Source organism: Anser cygnoides, chromosome 2, assembly GCF_040182565.1.
Source record: "Anser cygnoides isolate HZ-2024a breed goose chromosome 2, Taihu_goose_T2T_genome, whole genome shotgun sequence".
Taxonomy (NCBI): Eukaryota; Metazoa; Chordata; class Aves; order Anseriformes; family Anatidae; genus Anser; species Anser cygnoides.
The window spans coordinates 76,059,576-76,080,905 of record NC_089874.1 but is presented as its reverse complement, the minus strand read 5'-3'; the positions used below and the strand labels follow the sequence as shown (position 1 = coordinate 76,080,905).

At 35.2% G+C, this 21,330-nt stretch overlaps 1 protein-coding gene across 11 annotated transcripts in view; it reads left to right on the top strand.

Moving 5' to 3' along the window:
• CDH18 (cadherin 18) overlaps positions 1–21,330 on the top strand; it is a 564,404-nt gene that overhangs the window by 333,351 nt on the left and 209,723 nt on the right. For 3 of the 11 annotated variants that reach the window (XM_066992493.1, XM_013179330.3, XM_013179329.3), the window contains exon 1: positions 5,427–7,954. The exons of the other annotated variants lie outside the window; for them this stretch is intronic. The gene's annotated coding sequence lies outside the window, so the exon portion shown is untranslated. Of the gene's footprint in view, positions 1–5,426; positions 7,955–21,330 lie in introns of those variants that run through there. 11 annotated transcript variants of the gene reach the window in all.

Here is a 21,330-nt window from a genome sequence, read left to right as displayed (position 1 = left end):
AAGAGTGCCATATATAATTATTATTTTAGAAAATTTTACTACATCACAGTAGTAAAATCAATCTGCCTCCTCAATGAATGCATTATAGTCTATTCTATTTTGGAGAGTGTTTTTTTTCTGCAATTAACTTAGTACCTTGAACAAACAGCTTGTTCTTTTCTGCATCATATGCAGAAAATAATTCATTGTGACACTGAGATGCTTTATCTTCAGAGCCATTGCAGAATATCATAATTCCATTCCTATAACATTGCAGGAGTTAATGCATTCGGTTAGGCCGAGCTGGAGCTGTACCTCTTGCCAGATCACACATTTCATCATGCCAGCCAAGAAGATAATTCAGTAGGATGATTTTTGCATACTAAGGTTCAGTCTAAGAACATTTTCACTCGTTTAAGTATTCAATTCATGCCTTGTCACTAATTATGAAGATTGAAAACAGATACCTTAAGCTCCTGGCATTTATCCAGTTCAGCCATTCATTTTGGAGCACTGAGCAGTGTGGGTTCTGGTAGGGTGCTCTGATTATTATTGAAATCCCAAGCTATAGCAGAGGTACTTAACATTAATGTTAGTCACACATAGAAAAAGCAGTGTTTTCATATTACCTGCCTGAAAACTATAGGCACATCAAATCTTTATGGCCAATTTTCTCTCTTAGCAGAACAGTAAAATGTTATATAGTATTGTTGAACGTAAAATATTTGAAACATAAAAATATTTGAACACGATTTCTTTATGTATGCCATATGTACATACATAAATACATAAACTGTCTTTTTTTTTTTAACTTCCTGACTTTCTGTGGTCAAAAGTTTGGAAAGGATGGTTTTACAATAAAATAAAAATTTATAGAAAATGCAGATATAAATCATTAGAAACACTTTTTCATATTTTAATTTTTAGAATATAAGTGATAAAATGCATTTTCAAATATTTTGAAACATTTTTAAAATAACATTGTTTTTAAATATAGGTGTAATCAAAGGCAAGTTACTGTGGAATTCAGGCATTCTGTGACAAAATTCCTAATGTGATTGAGTTGTAGCAATAGTTATATTTATGTGAGTGGTTATGTGAGTAGAAAACAGAGTTTTTTGACCTGGGACCAGTTCTCTAGGGTAGTTTTACTTGGAAGATGGTGGGACTCTTATCCTTGGCAAAAGGCATATGAATTTACTTTCTTGGCAATGATTCTTCCTGGTTATTTGAGCTGTTTGTCCTCAACATCCTGAATTATAAAATGGGATAAAACATAATTAGTACAATAGTTTTAAAGTCACTAGTTTATTTAAATAAATAAATTTTAAAAAAAATCAGGTTGATGGAATTCCATGCGAATGCTTAAGAATTACAAAATATCAATGTTAAGGTCACAAAATTCAGATGGGGTGGTTACAAAAATTGAAACGGTTCATAATTTAGTAAGGTACTCGTGTTCTCCATTTTGTAGCTGAAATGCAGTAGAGGTACTTTGGGCTTTTTTTAAGGATCTTCTAATGCCTTATAGTTAAAATCGAATCAGAAATACTGGAAGGCAAATAAGATTGAGAGAGAAGAAGGTGTTAAACAATAACCCCTCCTCCAAGCTGTTGTTATATTGTTTGTGCGTGTGCAAAAGTTGTATATACATTTTGGAAAGTTATGTTTGAGTTACATTCTTTGCAATTCAGGTGACCAAAACAATAAATATTAGGGACTACAATTTGCCAATAACAAGACAGATGAATCCAAATGTCACCTTACATGAAGAACTGAACTTTTGTCTTCTCAGCTCAGTTTCATGCAAGAACTCTGAGTTTGTTAGCTCGATTGAATGTCTTTAAAGCCAGACATAGTGTGATAAAGCAGTTGCAGGACCTATTTTTGAGGAAACACAATGAGGAAGGAGGCCTTAGTAGACAGAGAACATTTCAACATAACAACTATTGAGTGTTACTTATAAAATGGCTTCCTTTCATCTATTATCAAAAATAATTTGCAAATTTGCTGGGAGTAATGGGCAGTCAGCTTTGATTCCTGGCATCACAGGTGCAGCTACCTTTAGCCTACAACCTCAACAGGCATGACAGTTTTTATAGATAAGAAGCTTTACCCCCTGTTTTTCCTCCCTCTCATCCCTACACCCTCCTAGGCTCCTTGGATGAGGGGGTGGCTGGTAGTGAATGGGGGGGATTTTGCCTGTGCCAAAGCTCAGAACTTTTCACTGCTATAGCCAGGGACTGTGTAGGACTTCAATGGCTATCTGCTGTTACCATGTGTTTTCTAAGTTTCACAGAATTTTCTTAGACTGTACACATAACTGAGTCCTATGGAACTCTGCCCTTTTTCTCTGAAGAATCAAAGACTTTATGAACTAAGTTACAGACTTGTCATATCATGTATATTTTCTGCTTCTTGTTTTAAAAAGCTGTGAGCTATTTGCTTAGAAATTATAGGGAAGAGAAATAAACTTGCACAAATGTAAACCGAATGTTATTGCAGTCAATCACCCAAATCAAACAGATTGCAGTGGGACAACCTTTTACTCCTGATTTTCTTCAACAACTCATAAAACTCAAATTAACTCTTTTTTTTTTTTCTTTTTTTATAACATAGTCTTGTTTATTATAATATTCACAGTAACATCTTGAGTGCCCTGGAATTCTCAGGATAGAAAAATAAAAAAGGGTTGCTTCCTAAATCATGCTAATTGTAAGGCTTAAGTAGACACATACCCTTACAAGTAATCTTCCACAAACAACGTTTTCCCTTGTATGGCAGCCATCAAAACTCCAGCTGTTTCCTTGGTGTCTCTGTGACTGCTCTTCCTCTTAAGTAAAGAGGTGCTTCTCTCTTTTGGCAGGGCCATCACAGGAATTATACCCACCCCATTTTGACGTAATTGGTTGTTCAGAGTTTGCAGTTCCACACTTGTATCCAAGACCCTGCAGAAATAATGATGTATTGAGGCATGAAGAGTCTTATTGATTTTGTGTAGGAGTCTGCATCTCACAGTCAGATCCTTATTTATTACTGTTTTCTTCTTTCTTCCCATGCTACTATTTATGTGACTGTATGCAAATACTATCGTGTGCATTTGTATACAATGAAAGCCAAAGAACTAGTAACGAGAAATCTTTTTCATGTATGATTAGCTTATTTTGTTTTTGATCAGGTATTTAAAGAAGCATGCAAAACAAACAAAAACCTTCAGCATAGAAAGTCATCAGAGATGTTCTTATCGGAGTGTCAGATACCGACTGATCCTGCGCTTGAATTTGTTTACTTCTTTTACATTTCACACGTGAAAGGTTTGTTTGAATGGTTTGAGTATGGAAGATCTGTTGTGCTGGACTTTGATTTATACTAGCATAAAAGAGCTCCTAAGGTTTTAATTATCTTAAAATATTGTTGTACCCCCCCCCCCAAAAAAAAGAAAAAGTAATCATGTAATAATAATAGAGTGTTTAAAAAAAGTCTTTACATTTTCAAACTGATACGAAAACAGCTGAAATTATTTTGTATTAATGGAGAAGGAAGAGAGTACACAGTGTTTAGGAAAATAATTCCCTGCAGTACAGACAAACTCTGTTTCCTGTGCCTCTGCTTGTGTTTGTACTTATGCTGCGTTTGTACTTATGGCTAACGTCCCCTGATAAGAAAGGTTACCTAGAGTTGTTTAAGGCTCTGCAATGCTCATTCAGTTTCCTGAAATGGGTAATGAAGTATAGGATGTTAGTGGCCTAAGATGGATCCTAGTGAAAGGAACCACTTCTGATTCAGGATCCTAATTTTAAGACCTAAACCCTGGCAGAAGCAAGGAGGACCCTTCTCTGTCCTGCATCTTCTGATGTGAAAACTGCAGCAGGGCATCTGCAGAGGTAAATGTCATTTGCTGCAGATCAAATGCAATGCTGCAGTCCCAAATGAGCCACTTTAGACTTTATCAGAATGAACTGGAAAAAAAAATGTATTTAGTAATACAATTTATTTATGGAATCTAACTGTTTTTCTCATCCACTGAGGAAGCTGTCCGTCCCAGACATAAAGTGCCCTTGTACAGTCTGTTCTAACTGCATGGGTGAAGTAGGAGAGAACCACTAAGGATAATATTTTAAGGTGTAGAAAAGCATACTATGTGCAGGAATGTAAATATAATCTGAAAATAAAAAATAAAAAGTGATGAAAATTAATAGAATATATGTATCATGTATATGTTTAGATAGAAACTCAACCATATTCATATATTAAAAACTGGCTTATTAGAAAAGTAAGCTCTTTCCTTCTCATGTGTCATTTTCCCCATTCTTTGTGTTCTGCAATTGTGTATTTGTACAATAATGAGACAGATACAGTTGTTTGTAGAGAGATTCCAATTTTATTTTGTCCTAATGTTCAAATTAAGTCTCTGTTCTACTTAGCCAAATCTGAAGGACTCTTTCAGCCTATTCAAGTAATGAACATTAAGTCAAGCAAATAGTTTTTTTTCTTCTCCCCTCCCCCTCCCCTCCCCCTCCCCCTCCCCCTCTTCTTCTTCTTCTCCTTCTTCTTCTCCTCTTCTTCTTCTTCTCTTCTTTTCTTCTTTTAATATATATTTGTGTTGTAACTTTGGTGAAATACTATTTCACACACAAGATGATACCTTGGTTTGTCCAAATAAGTGCTCCCCCACAATCACATTTTCATCGGTTACATCACTTCTAAATATATTTCCATATAAACCTTATTTCACAACAGCTATCAACAAAATTAAAGGCATAGATACTGAATGCATATAAGAAAAACTGTGGAGATGGAATATTTGATGGAGGATATTTTTCTTTTGAGCAAAATTTTGTGAGCTAGATTTGGTAGGTGGATAAAATTCATTTGCATTGTTATATTCTTGGGTATGGTCTTGCTTTGCTGTTATGTAGACTTAGATAACAAAGAGAATTTTGATGATAAAATAATACTTATTTCTGGGCCAGGAGGACAGTTGTGGGGAGGAAAGAAGGAAAGCTAAAGCCAAAAAAAAACCCAACCAAATAAAAACAAACAAAAAAACTAAAAAACTAACTCTTGAAAGAATTCTCTCATTTTACAAAGATGCATCTTATTTCTCGAATTAGGACAGCAGCAGATTTAGAACTTTACTTCTTCTTAAAGAAGTCTTAAACACTGCTGTTCCTAAACTTCTGGTGATGAGCCCTAGGAAGATAATTTTTTTTGTACTAATAGGTCTCCACTACTAGATGCTCCAAATATTTCCACTGGGATGCAAACTTACCTAACTAGGTAAAACATGGCTAGTGTTACTCATCTTCATTTACTGTTGAGTGTTTCAATAAGTACATAAGAGACTTAAAAATAAAGTTAGTATTTTTACATTCTATTTTGATATGTCCATTAATATTTTATAAATATCTTTAAAATAAAGTAAACCATATTTAGAAATGCATAAATAAATGTGTAGTAATCTGGTGACTGGGAAGTTTTATTCTTATATAGGTACAATACAACATTCATTTTTTATTTCTATAACAGTGAATCCAAAGAAGCAAAGAAACAGAGGTTTAAGTCTACATAATTTGAATACTTTTCATACTTGTTAGACTTTACGTCTTGTTTTTGGGAAGCTTCCTTATTACTTGAATAATAAATATGTTTTATCAAAGAATGTATACGTTAGATAATTTTATATCTTACTGTGAGTTTATTATTACATATTACTTTCTACTGTACATGTAAATCATATGAGTTATGTTCATTATAAATGAGCAGAATGTTCTTTGGACTCCCTTAAGACTATGGAGATACTGAGGTATTTGGGTTGTGGCTATGTCTTTAAAAAGTTCAAGAAAAAAAAAGTCATTGATGAACATGGAAAAACGGTTCTCTTTTAGTCTCTGTTATAATGCCAGCTTTATTGGAGCCAACTTGTAGACACTCTTCTCCCCCAAGTTCACACTTTCCACTGAAACAATCTGGCTTCCTTAGCTATGAACTTCATCCTTCTCACCCTTTAAAAATGCCCTTGAAGTTACTGCAGATTCCCTGAGAGGATCTCTATACAGTTCACCTGTTGTGTATTTGGAATTCAGAGTAGATTTCTGTTGTCAACATGTATTTTGGGCACAGTCAAAACTTTGGCTACGTTCACTGTCAGTTGTGAAGTCCTGTTGCAGAGTAACAGTTTGTATGGCAGTAAATTGCAGATCCATATATAGGCTGGGGTCTTGGTTGTCCGAGGCAGAATACAAACAAATAGCAAAGATGGAGACTAAATGTTCCATCCTGAACAGATGAATGAACAGCAAATTAAGTGTGGAACAATTGCGAGAACAAAAGGGAGCAATATGTTTATACACTTCGTATAAGCTTTTTTTCTCTCTGACAGCCTTTTTCCATGCTGTCACTCAGTACCTCTTAGGATTATTTTAAAAGACCTTTTTTTTTTTTGGGAAGAATTGTCTGGCCTGTTGGCTAGTCAGCTCCTCCTGAAAGTAGACGTGAGAACAGCATTCCATCAATGCCTTTTTCTTCTTTTATACAGGCTTTCTTAAGCTGCAGTTTCTGGAACCAAGCAATTTATTTTAGAATTCCAACTTTAATTTAAAAAGAAAATCATCAGGATTCTGTTTCCTTTGGCATGTGCGAAAGATATAAAATATTATCTCTCTGTATCCTCTAGGCTCAGAAAGCAAATTAAAAGAAGTCATTATTAAAAAAAAAAAAAAAAATTTTGGAAACTGACCTCTGGTAATTTAGTGTTCAGGGCTTTCAGTACTAAACTTCTATCAGAATTACTAAAATTTGAGTTGCCAAAACAAAAGTTACTTTTGATAATTCATATTTCTGTGACAAAATATACCAGCAATTTTTAGTTGATGTGTAAAATAAAGTAAAAGTGAAGTTAGGAAGAACTTCTATTCCCTTCTACATGCACTTCTCACAGGAGAATGCATATCTAGAGATGAAGTGTATGAGACAAAATGAAGATAAACTAGTGCATTTATTTATTACTGCTATGTTTCTCTTTAACTTCCTTCCTTGTAATATAGTAATACACAGCAGTCTTCCTAATTGTATATAAATGTTAAAAAATATTTTCTTAAAAAAAAAAAAAAAAACCACAAACCAACCTAGTCTTTTCTATAGCAGGTCTTCTGCATGCCACTCAAAAATAGCGAGTGAATAAATGAAAAGAAAATGGAATAATTGTAAAAAAAAAAAAAAAAAAAAAAAAAAGAGCCAGTTCATCCAGAAGATTACTGGATTAAACAAACCAGTTTACGTGAAATGAATGTTTCTTCAAAACACAGATCTTTTAGTTATACACAAGTGACACATTTATGTTTGCTTCTGTATGTAACTCATTATATCTGTGAATACAATGCCTAAGTGGCAGAGAGTGACCATGAAGGAGGGGTAGTGGAGACATGAATACGATGCATAAGTAGCAGAGAGTGACCATGAAGGAGCAGTGGAGACAAAGTGTTAGGGACTGACCACAGCATCCATTCCCCATTCCCCTGCGCTGCTTGGGGGAAGGACGCAGAAGAATGTGGATGGCGGGGAAGGGTATTTTTAATTTGTTCTTAGTTTCTCACTACTTTAGTCTGCTGGTGATAGGCAATAAATTACATTAATCTCCTTCTGCTGAGTCTGTTTTACCTGTGATGCTAATTGCTGAGTGATCTCCCTGTCCTTATCTCAACCCTTGAGCCCTTTTCATCATCTGCCCCTTTTCCTTTGAGGAGGAGGAGTGAGAGAGTGGTTGTGGTGGAGCTCAGCTGCCCAGCTGAGTAAAACCACCACATCTTTGAAAGGTTGTGGTAATCAGGGAAGATGCTTGATGACTGGAGAAAGGCAAAAGTCACACCCATCTTCAAGGAGGATGTAGGTAACTTGGGGCTGGTCAGCCTAACTTCTGTTCCTGAGGAAGTTACAGAGCAAATCCTTTTAGAAGCCATTTCTAAACACATGAAAGGTAAGATAATGATTGGAAGCAATCGGCATTGATTTAATGAGGGCAAACCACGGCTGACTAACTGTACTTTGTGATGGCTGGCTCTGAAGGTAGTGGAAATGGATGCTGTTTAACTTGATTTTAGCAAGACTTTCAACAGTGTCTCCTGTATTATTCCTATAGCCAGATTTGTGAGATATGAACTAAAAAGGTTGACTGAACCACGAGGGTCAAAGGGTCATGATCGGTGGTACAAAGTCTAGTTGGGGTCCAGTGACTACTGATGTCCCTCAAAGACTGCAGCAAGAGGAAGTACTGGGTTAATGTCTATATTAATGACCTGGAAAATGGGGGAGACTGCACTCAGGAAGATTGCAGAGGAACATTTACAGACAGGACAAATTAGCTGAGAGAAACTCAGCAAAGCCACGTGCTAAGTCTTGGCATCTAGGGTGGAATAATGTACCATGCAGCAGTACAGGCTTGGTGCTAGCAGGACAGAAAGCATATTTGCAGAAAAGGTCATGGTCGTCCTGGTAAAGCAAGCCATACAAAGAAAAACAACCATATTCTGAATTGTGTTACAGAAAAGTAGCCAACAGGTTGAGTGGAGTAAATTTTTCCTTCTAGTAAGCACTTGTGAGATTGCATCTGGAATATTGTGTCCAGTTTGAGCACCGCAAGACAGGGAAGACACTGACATACAGGAGGGAAACTTGGAGGAGCTACTGAGATTTTTCAGGGTATGGGAGTACATGATGTATGAGGGAAGGTTAAGAGAAATGTGGAGTTTTTTACCCCTAAGAAGATAAGGCCATGTGGAGTTCTTACTGCTGTCTTAAGCTACTTAATGAGAGAGTATGGAGATGGAGCTGGATTCTTCTCAGCAAAATGCAGTGGAAACAAGCTGGAACATGAGAAATTTTGGTCAGGAAAACAAATCTAATGAGAGCAATCAAATACCTGGAACAGGTTTCCCAGGGTGGTGTGTAATCTGCACTCTTGAAGATACATTAAATTTGACTAGACAAGACCCTGAATAACCTGATCTCATTGTCCCTGATTTGAGCAGAGGTCCCATCCTTCATAACTAATTCTGCAGTTCTATAACCAGTGCTTAAGATAAGTTAAATGATAAAAAGTGGCATTAATATAAAACAAATATTCAGAGTTTTTTGTTTTTCCTTAAAATCTCCTTTATTTATTGAACTTGGAGCTTTTGTTGTATTTCTGAGCAACTAGATAAGAATTCTGAAATGCAGCATTACCAGCGTATTTCTGGCAGAAATGAGGAAAAGCATGTAGGAAAACTCCTGTTAGAAGCTCCTGAGTTTTCTTTTCTGGCTTCTAGAAATGGGCTGTATTCAAAGTGTTATGGATAAGCATTGCAGATGCTTCTGTTTTCAGTTTATCTGAATTGAGCTCCACTGTCAAAAAAAAAAAAAGGGGGGGGGGGTTATTCATTATTTATGAAGAGTCTCAAAATAAATGGAAGCAAGGCCAACCACACACTGCTGCATTTGTGGGCACTTTTTTTTTTTTTTTAACAATTGCTACAGTATCAGTAGAGCTTTTTGTATGATAAGTATTTTTGTTACATAAGAACATTGTTCAGTGGAAACCATGTTCTGCATTTTTATTAAAAGAATTCATGCCTTTATTGGAAGCAGAGCCAGGACCTTAATATAGCTTTGTCATTTCACTATACTGTTTTTCAAAAAAAAAAAAGCATATGCTTGGTTAACCTCATAGTGAGCCTGCATGAAGCATTCATAGTCATTAATATTTGTAGCAGTAGGCATATTCTGCTCCTAGTAGAAATTTATGAATATCTGAAGACATAAATAAATATACTTGTAATGGTAATTAAGACTGATCTGGGTTTTAAAGGAGGGTCTGTTTGTTTATTATTTTACTTCTTAAATCTGTTGAGCTGTCTCATCTGGGCAAAATACTCCAATCTGTTCATTTGCCAAAAATTCTGAGCGCCAGTGATATAACAAACACAAAACAAAGGCTTATATATGCATATATCCGTTCAACTGCAGCAATTATACTGTACTTAGTCTCCAGCCCTTCACATAGCAATGCAAATTAAACTGATTTTTTTTTCTAATGTGCCTGAAGTACGTGAGCGATGATATCTACTTACATTGTATCAGTAAAGGAGTATAAACTGCATTTATGCCAACTAAGAAAAAGACTCATTTATAGAACTTCACTGATAATTCTTCATACTACAGTGGTGGAGACATAAATTTTTACATGCTGTTAACTGCAACATCAACAGCATCCTGATAAACTGTATGGGGCTTTACTATCAAGACTGTTAAAATTATAGTCAGGGGCATGTTGATAGATGTGTTGTTGTTGCTTTCTACTTAGGGATGGACGGAAGGAGGTGACCCATCTGTGGGATTCATTGTAAGACTTTGTCGCAAGACAGAGGATCAGACTGTAGCTATAATTTTACTTCCCATTAGCTGTCAGTTGGAAAACTGATGGGAAGATGTCCTATTCACAGATTTCTTTGTAAAAGGACCTAAAAATTACATATTTGAGCTTGTTCAGCTGACAGCCTGTGCTTTGCTTCACATGAAAATAATGACATGTTGGAGGGGAAATAAATACTTTGAAGCCCATGAAACTTAGTTACAATATGAGCGAAGGAAATTTTTCTTATAACATTCTCTCTGTGGGGTGAGTATAGTTTAAACATAGATGAATAAGAAATATTTTTATAATTGTACATATTAAAGAACTAGTCTAAAATTAAACAGCATGTAATAATTATTTTTTACACCTTTATTCTTCAGAATTCTGCAGTGTTCAGTTGCAATAGTTTGCTTAAAGCATTTGAAAGTGAATGACTTCCAGACATAGCAGTCAGGGTGTGGTGTACCTGAGATTCCTCTAATAACTTCTTATAAAGTGGTTATTTCACAAATCACAAAGTGATTGATTGACTCAGCTATTTTGCAGTAATCATCTAGGGGGGAGTTAGTCAATGGGAGGATTTTGAGCTTGGCAGGTGATTTTCTTATCATGCTAAGTCCATTACATTCTGTGTGAACTGGCAGCCTCTCAGACTTTTTCAAGAAGAATATGAAGTTCTTTTGCTGAGCAATTTTAGTCACAAATGCAAAAATCCTGCTGTATGAATTCAGGGCAGTTATCTTTGAGTTACACTGAGAGGTGGGTTCAGCTGGCTCTGACATGGATGTAATCTGGGGGAATGGAAAGTTTTTCTGGATCAGAGAGAGTTACATTTCCGGTGGAAATGACAAATACTTTTAGAATCTTCTCCATTTGAGAAATGTAGATTAAAGTTTTGTTTATTACATTGAGCTATAAAAAGACTTAGACTTGACATAGAATATATGATGGTTTTCAGCGATCCTTACAAAGAGACTCACACAGACTAAAAAGAGAAGCTGGATCAAGCTTTGTGTGTTTCATTTTGCTCAGTCTTGGGAGTAGACTATTTGTAGAGTTTAAAGGCTCTGAAAAAGAGTATCAATTCCTGACTATAACCTAAAAATCAACAAACCAGTTGTGGATTGCCGCATAATTAAGAAGGTTTTTACACTGATCACATTTGATGTAGATTTTACATGTTTTCTAAATCTTCTTTTTTAATAACTATTAGGGGTACCTGTGTAATTATGTCTTCTAAACACTATAAATTTACACTGGAAAAAACAACTTTCTTTTTTTTCTATATTTTTCCAACACATGTCCTTACTGGCTATTCAGGCCTTTGTTTAATGTTTAGTCTGCTCTTTGTGACCAATTATTATCTGTGGAGTAACTTAAGACCATTATTTGTGAAACCTCTTAAGCACAGGCAGTATGCTCATGTGCTCTTTCTGAAAGCTGCTACTGCCTTAGAAAATGTATTGAAAGGGAGGATAAGCTAACTTCCATGGATGCTGATTCAAACTGAAATGCCATTGTGTCCCTGTATGTCAACTGTATGTTCAGCTAAAAAGAAAACACATTGTCATGATTCCTCCTCCTAACTTGTACGCTGTTTAAATAGGAACAGGATGTGGCATGTCCAGCACAAAGGAAAGGGAGACAATACAGTGAGTATATGTGGAATCTCCTTTGTGCTATGAAATAGCAGTTCACTAAATCTAAAATGAGAGCTGATAAATGTTCAGATCAGTGGGAGCAGAATATCAGTAGTCATTGAAGAATGCGATGTCAAGGTACTGAACCAGCTTGCCTTGATGATTCTTATTTGTCATGTAAAGGACTTTAGAACCACATGGAAAACAGTAAACAATGAATGGAAACTACGGTGTTATAGAAAACTTGCTCAACACTATACAGTAACAAGAAAAAAATGCAGCACTTAGGGAACTTTACCTCTTTAATGACCAATTTGTGATATTTGACAGTTAACTATACTAGCAGTGGTTCTTTTCTAGTAAAGCAGCCAAGAACATGTTTAGCCTTAGCCGAAGAAACATTATTCAGTGATTGTCTAGGTAATATTTGTTAACAATCTTAAACTATTTCAGAGTTTGTCCCCTATTTTTTCATTCCTGAATTTATATGAATAGTCCTTTCTTTATGCAATACAAATTTTGTGTATGAAATTTGAGTACAAGAATTTTGAGATTTTAGGTGTACAATTTGTACGTTTACACAAAACAGTTCTTTGAAAACTACAGATACTTGAAGAAAATTTTTTAAAAAAAAATTTCCCCTTCCTGTATAGGCAAAAATGATATTTCATTTTCATGTATCAGGTCAACCTTTTCCTGCAAAATACTTCTCTCAATAGAACCTTTGTGCGTTTCAGGTTGGAGGTGTTTAAAAAAAAACTGCTTTGACTGTGTCTGTTAATCAGTCTTTGCTCACCTGTTTCTGAATTCTGTGAAGTAAAGAGGATCTTGTTTTAAGGAAAGTAGAAATTAAAGTTACACAAAAAAAAAAAATCTGTCCAGCTTAATCAAATCTCTGTTTCCATTTAACAAGTTATCGTATGAATTCCTTATTCAGTCCATGTTTTTTTTGTTTTTATATTTACAAAATATTTGTAAATGTCTCTTGGATTAGTATTACAAACGAGCAACTGTAAATGTATTTTGGTGTGAATCCTTATTTTTTTGACTTTTACTTGAAAATAGTATATGTTATTCTGTTGCTAATATTTTGTGTATTTATTACCCGTTATTAAGATTATACCCATTTAATATCAACATTCCTCTCGGTCTGTTATAGTTATTGTGTATGTAGCTCTTTGAGGGAGGCAGGAGCTGTTACAGGTGGGAACAAAACTCACAAATGTCTGTTCCTGAGGTAGGAAGGAGACAGATATTTTCCAAATCCCAGGATATTGTCTCCAATATCCACCCATTTTTTATTTAGAGACTTTATCCAAATGTTACTCAGAATTATATATCTTTTTTTTAAAAAAAAAAAAAAAGATTTAACAGTTCGTAGTGAGAGAACAAAGTTCTTTTAAGAGAAGGCAGTGAATGTTTATGGTAAATATTTATGCATTTTTTTGAGTGGGTCTTGATATTTCACTGAGAACTGTTGTGTGCATAACATCTGAAAGTCAAACCAGGGGTTTAGTTATCAAAACACAGTCTTGAGAAGCTACATTTTTACATAAATAAATAGAACCTTAATGAAGTGTTCTCAAGAGGATTAGGTTCTTCCAATAAGTGGCCATCCATGAAAATTGGTTTATTTATTGTCTACCTACTCTTATTGACCTTTCTGAGTGAAATGAAAGGGAATCAAAAATTCAGTGATTACTGTTTCAATGAGCATTATCTATACAGCTGAAAACCAAACAAAATCTGAAATACGAAATTGTCCAGAAGTTAAAGTTCATGAAATATCTTGCCACCTTCCATCACTCCAAAGATGAAGACACGTGCCTGACTTTGTGTTCACACTTAGAAGGCCACAGAATAATTTTTCCAACTCAATTTCCAACTCTGTCTAAAACTAACCAAAACAAAATCGGAGCTAGTTTTCCAGCTGGGGAGCGATTTGGGGGAGGGAAGGAAAACGAAACAAAACAAACAAAAAAAACCCAGCCAGTATATAACAGATAGATTTTGAAAGAAGCTCCATTTATGAACAGAATAGTTTCCCTGGATCTAAATTATTTCTAAATTATTTTCATCTCCTGCATTCAAAGCTTTTTGGTTTAGCTTTACGTTGCATCCTTGACTTTTTTTTTTTTTCATCATTCAGTTTGTTTTGGATATTTCTTGATATGCAGGATAATCTTAAGTTTTTCTGAAGTACTGGAAAGTCCAAGCTGCCTGATTGTGGTGGCTGTTCCATTTAAAGAAAAGTATCTTTCATGCCTCAGCAAATATCCCTGTAAAATGAATAAACTGATTTCAGAATGAGAGCTATTTTAAAAAAATTATGCTTAACTTTGTTCAGTGCTAATTGTATCTGCAGTAGAGACCTGCACCTTTGCAAACAGTATGTTTGGCAATGTAGCATTTGGCTCCTCTGGTGAATTTGTGAACACAAAAATATTCTGGGAAGTTATCAACTAATAGCGTATCAAGTATCTTCAATGTAAGAGGAGAAAGTAGAAGGGAAATAATACATGTTTCTGTTAAAATTGCTTCAAACATTTTCAGTGGATCTTCAGAAATTTTTAGAGACTTATTTTAATTTTCATCTTAACATTTTAAAGCATACCTTTTTTCTTTTCCTGCTGTTGATTACCCCTCACTTGTGGATGTTTTATTAAAACGCTGATCAGAAGAATAGTGGCAAATTCAAGCTATAACATTACATGTATATGCAGGTCCCTCATAACCTTACGTGACTGTTAGACTCTCACATTATTTGTAGATCTGCCCCACTTTGCCATTCTTTGGGCTTATTCAGACTCTGCATATGCCTGAGAAACTGGGTGGAGGAGGAGAATGGAAGGGATTTAATTATACTTTCTTTGTACATTCCTTGATCAGAACTAATCCACTGAAGCAACACTGGAGAAAGAGGATGATTGTTTTGGATGGTGTTTTTGAGCTAGCATGTCTCTGTGATACTGTTAGCAGAGTGATTGCTTGTTCGGAATAGTCTCTGAAGGCATAGCACATCCCTAAACCTTGTTGGTAGTAGACATTTTCTGAATATATACTAAAGAAGTCATGCTGAGATAATGATTCTCTTTTTTTCAGTAGTGTTTCAAAATTATTGATGAAAGATGCTTTGTAAGGAATATAAAAGGGAAAATGGTTTGATCCACTTTATAATCTGTAAATGATATAATGGAACAAATTAGTTTTGTTTGGAAGTAGTAAATGTAGGAATCAGCATCAGAAAAATCGCAGACCCTTATAGGCAAGGCAAAAAAGATAGAATAAGTCTTTACTAACTCCTTACATTATTGTATTACAAGCAATCATATTCTGGGACAATATTAACATTTTTAAGAGCTTTAGTGCTGTGTGCATATTCACCATTCACTTGCAAAAGCAGGGCAGGTTAGGTAGCCTAGAGTCATAAACCTATCTGTTGGGATCATTTCAGGATATCACCTAGTTCAGCTATCTCTGTACAACACTGAGGTCTACATGTTCTGTTTCAAGTGAAGATCTATTTTTTCACTTTGAGTTCTCAATTTAGATGTGTTCACAACCAAACAAAATATTTGCATATATGGTAAACGAAACTTCGAAGATTTATAGAGGTTCTAAGGGATGTTTGTATTTACTGTGTGAATCTGATATAGCAAACTTGCCATGCAAGTACACTGAATAACTCCTGGAGAAGTATGTTGGAGCTTTTTTAAAAAATGTATACCCAAAAAAGGAATTTGCAAGCATCCATGAATCACATACACTAGAAAACCCACAGTTTGTGGTTTGTGCTCAGTCCAAATAGTGTGGAGTTGTACTGTTACATTCAATTATATACTATAAATCATCCAAACATCAAACCACAATATTAAATAGGAAAATACTCACTGCTATACTTCTATAACCCTAGAGGGCTAATTGTGCTCCTCAAAGCATTTGGACCTCTCCAGGGATCCCTCACAGTCACCAGCAGACACCAGAAGTTACTCCTGCTTCCACTGACCCTATAATATCCACTGCAGCCCCAGATAGGCAGGAGTGCTGAGTCTTGTTTAGGCTACTCTGGGGTGCAGTTCGTGGAGTTTAGACGCACTTAGCTAAGGGATACTTTGTTATCCACTTGTTTATAAGCTACATAAATGACAGGAAAGAAGTTGCAGTTAACTTTGCTTTGTGTCAACTATGTTTCTTCCTTGTCAAGTTGACTTAATGTCCATGCTGTCAAGGTGGCAGTCAGAGTTTTACTCTTTCTCCCTGTTTGCCTTAAAACTCCAATTACACTTTATCAGTAAAGCTTCAAAGCTTTTGCCTGAGAAGTTAGGAACTATCCGTGGCGGCATTTCATGTTTCATTTTAGGATACCTTTCATTAGATGTACACATCCTATAGCAACGTGCACTTTAAAATTGTCTTTGATACAAAAATATCTGTAGGATAACTGAATGATAACTTCCAACATTTGATTGAGACCAGACATATACCAGGCTGTAGTGACCTATTTATATTTTTTTCCTCTCAGAGCATAACAGAAACACAGAGAGAGAGAGAGAGAGGGGAAAAAAAAAAGTAGCAAGTGTTGACGATACATGTTATCCTGTAAAAACTTACTCATTTGTGTACTGCATAATATTAGGATGTTTGATTCTGAAGAATTTACACAGACACTAGCATTTTGGTTGGATTACTGACTAAGTGTACTATTAAGTATTGAATCTTTTAACCTATCCCTTTATTGACATAAGATTTTCTTTAGACTCTAATTTCTGTAATCTGAGGAAGTCATTCAGTTCAACCATGTAGACTGTTTTCCACCAAGGGTCTATGTGCATCATCATACCGGAGTAGAAGATTTTTCCCATGAAGATAGGCTGCACATTTAGTTTATAATTTCTGTATTGAGAGAGTGCATGCATTTAGTCCCAAGCTGAGCACTGATTCTTGAAGGATAAAGCTAAGGTGGTGGTGTTGGGTTTACATGAATTATTATGTAAATTAGCATTCATTGCCAGAGGGGTTATGGTCACTAGAAAACTTTCAAGATATGACAGAAACCAAAGAACAGCAGGAACAAAGATCATCTGCCTGTCTTTGAATTCATGCAAGATAGCAGTAGACTATACTTGGTTCAGAGTTAGTTGAGATGGAGTTAGGTGCAATACATATCTGTCTGCACCTGCCTCAGTGAGTTAAGCCCCATGCACTTACTTCCTTGAAGGATGTACCATTGGTGTGGAACACCACCAGTAACATCTTGCTAACACAAAATGCTATTGCTATCAGATGCCAAAACCAAGAAGATGACACCGAGCTGTTAATAAAGCAGCGTGCTTTTGTGATGTAGTCTAGCTCTTAGGATCAAATGGATGAATAAATATTAATACCCTTTGAAAATCTTTGCCCATACTTGTGTTTTTAAGAAATCTAACCTATTGTATTAAAATCCATCGCGGGGAATTGGTTAATAACCTCATCACTTCAGCAACACACACTTAAGTTCAGATTCATTATAAATTTACCTTTTTCTACTTTCTAGAAAGAATCAGTAATAGCACAATTATGAGGATTTTTTAAGGCTATCGTATTTCATGTCTGGCAGTAGAAAGAGTTCTGCCTAAGTCATCACCTAACTCATCTGTTTGTTTTTTTTTTTTCCCCATTCATTAGCATGCCTTGTACTTCAAATACATAAGAAGATGCTATCTACAACCCAGCAAGATTTCCTATACATTTTAATCTTTATTATTTTCTTTTGTATCACATTTACCTGAATTCATATACGGCATTGTAGACAAAGTTTTTCCTGACCGTGGACTTCATATCCACAGAGTTGGGATTCTGATTACAACATGTGTTCATGCCTCAGTGTCATAGTGGGAAATGCCCAAGTTCCAGAGAATTTCAGGATTTCTGCACTTCTGTATGTACATTGCAAACCCTGGGCCTGGAAGTTATCAGATACTTTCCCTGAATCTGGCTTTCAGAGATTAGAAATACTGTTTTCAGGTTGGAGCTAGTTCACATTATTGAACTAATCTTGTTTGGTCTGTTTTCATGCTGACTAAACACTGCTGAAAATAGAGTTAAGTGGCTTATCAGCTAATTTATTTTCCCCACTTCTTGAACTTTCTAGATTATATGTTGTGGCATAAGTATTTAGCTAACATTGATTACATCTAAACCTCAGTTGTGTTTTTTTTTTTTTTAAAAACACTGTTACACATTTTCTTAGTAAACAGATTCCCTGAAATGGTTTATATTTATTCTTTTATACATTAAATGTTCTTTCTCCCCAGCCAGTGTAGGGAGAAAAGTTGTAGCACTAAAAACCCAATTTCTTTCTTTCTTTCATGAAATCCATTTGCTCAGTAGGATTCCATCTAAGTATAGAAACAAGAACAGTGCGCTAGGGAATGCATGCACCTAACAGAGACCTGAAAGCTTGCATCCTCAAACTTTGATAATGGCAAATGATCTTTCTCTGCTGCATCTCATGCAAGAATTAGAAAAAAATCAAAAAAAGGCCTTGCTCACTTTATGCTTAATTGATAATGGCTGTCCTATTATTTTAAATTGCTACCTCTATGTTATATTTGCTTGAATACATAGAAGGCAGTGCTGAACTTTGCTGCTTTACTTAATCTGCCATGAGCTTTTCTGTTGACACAGTTGGAATATGAGTTGAAACATAACTGCTTGCTTGGATCAGAAATGTGCTGCAGTTTACAAAAACTAGCTCCATGTGTTCTGCTCTGTATACAGAGCGTTGGTCTGTTCCTATGTAAGCCCACTGCAATAACTGGAGCCACCCAAGGGGTGACACCACACGCAGGTCAAGTAAAGGCTTTGATTCCATGCTCTCTGTTCTGTCTGATGTTTGGTCAAATGATGTACTAGATTAGATTTTATTTTTTTTAATTTTAATTTCCAGTAAAAAGAAATAACAAAAATCAGTTTGTTCCTCCCTAGTAACACTAACTACCATGCAATAACAGAGGTGACTTTAAATATATTTTAAATTACCATTTCAAAACCAGCATTTTCATCACTTCAATTTGATTTCCATAAGCTGTTTTTTAAAGGTTCCCTCTTACCATTCGCAGTCAGGACTGATGAATATATAAGTAGTCTTTCCTTAGCAAGTAAAGGCAACACTTCTGTTAATCAAAATATATTCTTTTTGTTTGTTTTGTTTAAATTATTATTATTATTATTTTTACTATGCCCATGTTTTGTAAATTTTTCAGATTTCCAGAGTATTATCTAGGGTCATTCTGTCAGCAGGGATGATTATTATGTGCACTGTAGTTGGGTGTGTGATGTTATACTGTAATTTTCCACAGGGAAAAAAAAAAATGGGAAAATATCAATCGCAACATAAAGCAGACAGTTCATACTATGTTATTCATTAAGGATTATCTAAATTTTTGGCATTTATGAAGGACATCTGTAGGAATCCAGAGCATTCAGCAATTTCCGAGGGACACTATACATTGATGGTTTGAAGTAAAGTAATTGATTTCTGAAATCACTTAACAGGCTGTTTATTTCTGTCTGAGAATAAATTTGACATTGGTGAAGCTAAGCCATCTCTGTCTACTCTTAATTATAATAATATCAATAAAACTCTTACAGAATGAAGAAAGGATGCAGGATGAGGAAGGCAAGCTTGGGAACTGATGTGACTAAGCAACAGTATTATTAGTATTATAGTATTAGTGTTATATACTAAAGGATTAGTAGAATAAATAGACATACTACATTTGGTGTTACTATAGTGTCTACTAGAAATTATGGAGCATCTTTTCATCTCAGAGAGAATAGGTAAATCCCAGACCTCAGCATAGAAAACATGCAGGAATTACCCTAAATTTCATAAACAGTTAAGAACTTATATCTCTTGCAATAACTGTGAGTAGTTGAAGGTTCCTGCATTTGATTTAAATGGGTGTAGTTTCAGTAACTCTGATAGAATTGTCATGGTTTATTTTACTAGAGCTTAAGAAAATAAATGCATTCTTTTTGTTTTTTTAACATTTTTTACCAACGCTAGATCAGTTAAAAACAAATTTCCAGATGCACCTCATTGTACATTGTACTGAACTGCTGAAGGAAGAGCAGGTTACTGAATTTAAAGATGTTTAAAAACTATTCATTAAGGCCCCTTTAATGCAAAAGATGCACAACAGTATTTGGAATGTAGAAGGCAGCAGGCATCTAGGTAAATGAGGTCCAGCCACTACTGATTGAGTGTTAAGAGCCCAGTGCTGATTTTGGTATATTGTTTAGCCCCCTCTTTTCATCATTTAGTGACAGAAAAAAAGGAAGAAAATACCAAAATGCTTAGGAGAGCCTTTTCAAATTGTCACGACATGTTAATATTCAGCCAGTATATCCTGGGTTTCTAAATCCATTGAGCTGGCCTAACTTCTTAGTGCTCCAGATGCTACCTGTCTCCTTGATTTCTTTAACTTTTTTTTCCCTGACTGCTTTCTAAGCAAACTGTTTCCTTGGTTTAAGCAGTCGCTCCCACAGTGATCTGAACTGTCATACTGAACTGTCCCCAACGATACTTGCAGACAAACATTTTCCTGCAAGAAGATTTTGTTCAATAAAATACCAAACACTGTTGCATATGTGTAATACCACTGCTTTAGTTGCTGTAACTGTATTGCTTCAAGTTATAGGTTTGAGGAGATTTAGAAACCTTCACTACAAAATTTGCATAGCAATACATCAGCTGTGGTTCTTCTAAAATCTCCATGGGATACCCATAATAAAATAGGTCTTTATAACATCAATCCCACTTATAATTCAATGAGAAATAAAATGAGAACATTGTTAACAAACTGTTTTTTACTGTTTTTATAACACTGATTTTTATATATGACTATGGCTTTTGTTTGGTGATTATACTGCAATACAGAAAGGACAAAAATAATTTTTCATGCACTGAAAGTTATTTAAAATCATTATTTCAATAAATATTTTCAGATATACTCATTTCCCTTTATTATGCATCCTTAGATGAAAAATCACTGGCACAATTGTTTTTGCGAGATGCAAAGGAAAAATAAACTAAATTTAAGGTCTTTTAAAAATATGTTTCAATTATTAGCAGCTTAATTTATAACTCACTCCACCCCTTTTACATCACCTTGCATATTTCCGTACTTTTCACATAAGAAAATGTAAATGCATAGTGTATTTAAGAGTTTACATGAAATCATCTGGAGGGGAAAGTGAGGAAGGGAAGAATTTGATACAGGCAGCTAGTGGGGCAGGTACTGCTTGATGTTTCTGTGGAAGAGAGGACTCCCT